Here is a 6,223-nt window from a genome sequence, read left to right on the forward strand (position 1 = left end):
CATAAATATTTAGAAATAGACCAGTGGAAGGATTTGGGACAAAAATACTCTTGGATCATCTGGAAAGTCATAAAACATTTTTGCATAGAAAAATATGTCATGACATTTCCAACAACCCAATACTTTTAAGTTTCTGGAGTACACATGAGGGGTAACTACATGAGTTTATATCTGTTAAGTCCAGTGTGTTTAGATCACTGATCTAAGGCTAGGGCTCATCACCTGGTAAATAAATTGAGAAGGCAGCCAGAAACATAATATTTATATAAAAAGTAGTAATAGATGAAAAAGTTGGGACCAGCAGTTGGCGTAATAGCTATGTTGCTGGACTCCTACTTGATCGACTGCTATTTGAGTCCTGGACGTGGTAACTTAAATTCACACCAGGCATGTGTGCATAGGTGACAATATTCCAAGAGGAGAGTGGAGGAGAAGGGATTGTGGCATGGCCATTCCCTTTTTTTTTTTTTTTTTTTGGAGAGAGTTTTCACTGTAGGGAGCGTGCGCTCGCCCGACAGACAGAGAGAGACAGAAAGCGAGAAATCACCCCCCAGGGGGGATGGTCACGCCGCAATCCCTTCTCCTCCATTCTCCTCTCGGGATCTTGGGCACGCACGCACACGCGCCCGGCGTGAGTTTTAAGCCACCGGGTCCGGGACACGAACCGCGGTCGACTACGTGGGAGTCCAGCGACATAGCCATTACGCTAACTGCTGGTTCCCGCCATTCCCACTTGAGGGGTGATTTCTTGTTTTCTCTCTGTCTCTCTCTGTCTTTCTGGCAAGCGCATGTGCCCTATAGCAAAAACCTCTTAAAAAAGAAAAAAACTAAAAAATAAGAAAAGAGAAAGTATAGTAAAGATGTCATACACTCAGAATCAATAACAAAAGTAGATGGAGACCATACAGAATGTGGATGAGGGAAGTACAGAATGTGGAGAGGAATAAATCAATGCAATGCTGTATGTGATGAAGACAAATTTTCTAACTTGCTAAAATATTGTTGATTAGAAAGTGGTTTAACAAATTTGATTTTATAAAAGAAAAAAATAACTTACACAAATTTGATTTTATAAAAGAAAAAAATTGCTTAGCTTATTTAATCAATTTTTAAATGATTTGGATTTGAGTCTGAATACAGCACGTAAAACAAAAACAGAGGGGTAGAGACAAAAAGTTAAACAACACATTTTTTGCATTGCTGGAAGGATGGTAGGTCTAGAACACCTATTTACAAGTCAATGTGTGAGAAAAGAAACATTAGCTACCTTCTTAGAAACTTAACACAATGATATTTGAGTGGATGGTGAGATTCATAAGACACCATTATTTTTAACTTTAGGGATGTTTTGTAGTTGATTGCAAAAATGACCACAAATCATTTCTTTTTAGTTTGTTTTGTTTTTATTTATAAGCCAGAGAGCATATGCATCCTGCAAAGAGAAAGAGAAAGGAAGAGAGAGAGAGGAAGGAGAAAGCATCTCCTAATTTGTAATCCCTCTCCTCCATTTCTCTATTTTATCAGTATTTTGCACAAGCACATACTTGTACCCAGCGTGTTTTTCAATCCAACAGGGATACGGGATTTGAACCACTGTTGGCCAGATGGGATTTAGCTCCCTTAACCATTAGGCTATGGAAGCAGCCCATTTCTTCATTTTATGCAGGGCTATTGGTGGTTCCTCCACACTGACTCTGTGTAGGTGATGTGACTTCCTCTGGCTAAAGTAAAGTTAACAAAGATGACACAAGCAGCAGATCCACAAGAGTTGTACATTGTTTCGTGATGCTATGGGGATCCTGAAAAGTATGATGTGCATAACTGAAGTAATACTATAAGATGGGAGGTCAGATGGAGAACACCCTTGTGTCCCAGGCTAGAGTCAGCTGTGCCCTTCTTGTCTCTGCAGTGAAGTCATTTGTGAATGCATGAGTCATTCCCAGTAGAGATTAGCTGACCTTGGAGTTTACTAGGAGAAATGCCTACATGAGTTTAGGGCCAATTTCCAAACTGTAAAATTATGACCTAAATCAAGGGTTGTTTAAAATGTTGATTATGGGGGCCGGCAAGTGGCATGGTGGTTAAGGGCACTGGACTGCCATATGGCCAACTGCAGTTTGAATCCCAGGCCTGGTGGCCTGCTTTCTTGCTCTCTCTTGTTCTCTCTCTTTTGCATACCCGCTCTGTCCCTCTCTGGTCAAATTAAAATAAATATATAAATAAAGTTAAATTAAAAAATGTTGATTATGGAACACAAGTTATATAATCATTCACATCAACTTTTCTAAATGTGGTTAAAAAAATGAATGATCTGTAATTTATCATAGTGTTTTTATATCCTCTAGACATGCTCGCAACACAGGTGAAAACAAAAACTGGTTTCAAGTTCCTGACATGTTGTGTATTATTAAACTAAAAGCTTATGAACATTTTAAAGGCATAGAGTTACTCCTTGAAAACATGCTCTGGAGCCTGCTGTGTAAGTCAAAATATGATCAGAACACACCTGCTGGCTGCTCTCCATCTGGAAGTCATACAACGAAAATTTACCTTTGTTCACAGGGAAACAAATGTCTTTCTCATCCCAACTCGGACCAGAAAAAGACAAGTATGCCCCAGCACACCCTGACGCTAACCTTTGCCAGCAGCTCCAGGTGGAAGAGTCAGACGCTAACTGTTAAGGGCTTTAAACTCTTTGAAAGCAGACTGCTCTTTAATGAGAGTCATGGGTCCCTAAAGAAAAACTCATTTTCCTTTTTTTTTTTTTTTTCAAAGAGATCAGGGTCATTGAAAATTTGTGCATTAGGTAATTCAATTCTTTCATGAAAGATTAAGGAATGGGATAAATGGATAATATTCTTCTATGATATTTGAGATGTACGAGAGGGTATGATCTCTAAAATATATTTTAGAAAAAGAGAAGCGAAAAGTAAAGGACCAAATATTGAACAATTTACGTCACTCCAAAGACCTTGTGCTTGGGAAATTCGTTTTGTATATAATTAAATCATTCCCTCATGTTAGATGATAATTGTGCAGGGTTCTTATTTGTCAATCACTAGATTTAGAACCATATATCAAATCAAATGTAGTGATGATTCATCTCAGGCCAGAGGTCGTGAAACACAATGGTTAAGAAAATGATTTCTAAGGAGAAATCAAGATTATTTTTTTGTGTGGGGGGGCAGAAGCAGAAGGTGGCGTGGTGGTTAAGGGGCTGAATTCCAACATGAATGATTGCAGTTTGAGTTTTGGGCCTCACAACTTGCTTTCTCATTTTCTTCTTCTCTCTGTCTCTTCCTCTGGTCAAATTAAAAATGAATAATAACGGGGACAGCAGGTAGCATAGTGGCTAAGGTGCTAGACTTCCATGTGGCTGACTACAGTTCAAATCCCAGATCTACTGGCTTGAAATTCATGCCAGGTGTGTGAGCATGTGTGGCCAAAATCCCAAGAGGAGAATGAAGGAGAAAGGATTGTGGTGTGGCCATGGCCCCTGAGGAGTGATTTCTTGCTTTCTGACTGTCTCTCTGGAGAGCATGCATGCCCTATAGTAAAAATCTCTCTCAAAATAAATAAATAAATAAATAAATACATAAATACTAACAAGTAAAATTTTAAGAAGGTTGTTTTTCTTCTGAATATGTAATTTTTATCAGGTTTTCTAATCACGTTTGTGTCTAATATATTATATACGTAATAGGCTATATGGAATTATTTAAAAATCCTATGAAAATTCTTAGAAAAATTGAAATGATATATTCAAATGTCTCTTCATATTCTCAGTGCAAGGAACATATTAATATGAAGTTTTCTCTCTTGGGGGAATGTTGATGATAATTATTTTATGCCCAAATTTAAACATTCAATGAATAATTTGAGATAAATCTTATTTTATTAACATTTATTTATATTTTACATAATAAAATCTTTAAAATGAGATACCAATATAATTCGATAATATTCTGATTTTAAAATACATTTTAAAATATTTTCCTTCTAATCTTATGTGTTAATTTAATTTTAAAATGAGAAAAATAAGCCATCTTTTCTCACTAGTAACTTTTTTTTCTTAAGGTAAAGCAATAATATAGAATAGTAATACATTGATATACTGGAAATACAGAAGGAACTAGTGTTGAGTTATCTGATGCTGAATGACACTTTTGGTTATAGTTATTTAAACTATAATTCTTAACTACTGTCAAATATTTGCCATCTGGTTTATTTTAAAGGAAGAAACTTAGGAGAATACTTAAGTATGTGCCAACAATCTCAGTTATTGAAAACGAGCTATGTCTGAAGGGTGGAAGAGGCTATGGGATACTGTATAACAGTGCAGTAAAAAATATGAACAATTTAACATTTTTTTTTAAACTAGTAGTTGGGACCAGCAGGTGGCCTAACGGCTATGTTGCTGGATTACCGTATAGTTGACCACAGTTCAAGTCCTGGACCTGGCAGCTTAAACTCACACAGGGCGCGTGTGCATGCATGCCCAAGATCCCAAGAGGAGAATGGAGGAGAAGGGATTGCGATATGGCCATCCCCCCTGGGGAGTGATTTCTCGCTTTTTGTCTCTCTGTCTTTCTGGCAAGCGCACGCGCCCTATAGCAAAAACTTCTCCAAAAAAAGAAGAAGAAAAAAAAAAAGAAAGTGGTACAAATCAGTCAGGGTTAACCCAAACCCAGGAGGACTGATCATTAAATATTACAGCATGCTATTCATAATGTTTAGGCTGGAGTCATCAGGATAAGTGGATCACTCTAGATTTTTCAAGCATTCAAGAATTAAATACAGGGGACTGGATATACAGATGTAGAAAAAACTGAACATTAGAACTAGCAATGATGGAGTAGACCAGAGATGAGCAATTCCAGGAAGTTGCTATTACACTTAGGGGTAAAGTGAGATAGAAGAGGTGGTGTTGCCTGTATCCACCAACTTAGATCATCTGGAGTATGCTAGAGGCACGACAGGGCTTCCTGGGGGAGTTGGGTCCACCAGAGCAGGGGCTCTCTATCAAGTACTGAAAACAGAAACAGTCACTGCTTAGAAGGATGCCACCAAAATCAGAAAGCAAGAAATACTACACTCCCTCCCTCCCTCCCTCCCTTCCTTCCTTCCTTCCTTCCTTCCTTCCTTCCCTGGCTATGTCGCTGTTTCTTTCCTTTTTAATAATATTCATCAGGGGAACCAGCAGTTAGCGTAATGGCTATGTCGCTGGACTCCCACGTAGTCGACCGCGGTTCGTGTCCCGGACCCGGTGGCTTAAAACTCACGCCGGGCGCATGTGCGTGCGTGCCCAAGATCCTGAGAGGAGAATGGAGGAGAAGGGATTGCGGCGTGACCATCCCCCCTGGGGGGTGATTTCTTGCTTTCTGTCTCTATGTCTCTGTCTGTCTGTCTGGCGAGCGCACGTACCCTACAGTGAAAATCTCTCAAAAAAAAAAAATATATTCATCAGAGAAAGAGAGAGGAGAGGGAGAAAGCTCCAATAGGGTGAGGCCATGCTGCCATGTCTTCTCCTCTATTCCTTCATCCTGTCAGGACTGGGGGCCCTCATTCACAAACACTCTGCATGTTTTCACGGTCCACCAGGGCTGGAATTCAAACCCACGTGGGATCATGCTTCCATAACCACTAAACTACAGCTTAACCCTATTCTGCCTTTTATTCTCTTGCCAATGCATCCTACTGGATGAATCAATTGGAAGCCAGCTTATAAAAAGACTTGTGAAAGCCTGCCTTTCAGGTGTAAGTCTCCCTTTTTTCTACCCAAATGAAAAGCAGACTAAGAGGAGAGGGAGAAATGTTTCCAAGAGCAAACCCATTGTCTTCACAGAACCCTTGAAAGTGAACTGATTACAAAGGACACCTGAATATAAACACCCATGGAAGTTAAAGTGGAGCAGTGGCTTCATATACCACAGAGCAGCCAACCTACCAACACACGCCAGGAGTGCATGCTAGCACAGCCAGAAACTGCGAGCACACACATATGCGTGTGTAAATGTGTGTGGTGCATGTGTGTGCAAACGAAAACAACTATCTATACAAACCCTTAACATTTCAGTGCCCAAACAAACTCACTCTTGAAATATCTCCGCATCCACTCATACATTCCAGTAAGCTTAACTTAGAAGGATTTTCAAGCATTCAAGAATTTAATACAGGGGACTGGCTATACAGATGTAGAAAGAAACTGAACATTAGAACTAGC

The sequence above is a fragment of the Tupaia chinensis genome, unplaced genomic scaffold (assembly GCF_000334495.1).
Source record: "Tupaia chinensis unplaced genomic scaffold, TupChi_1.0 Scaffold000687_1, whole genome shotgun sequence".
Classification (NCBI taxonomy): Eukaryota; Metazoa; Chordata; class Mammalia; order Scandentia; family Tupaiidae; genus Tupaia; species Tupaia belangeri.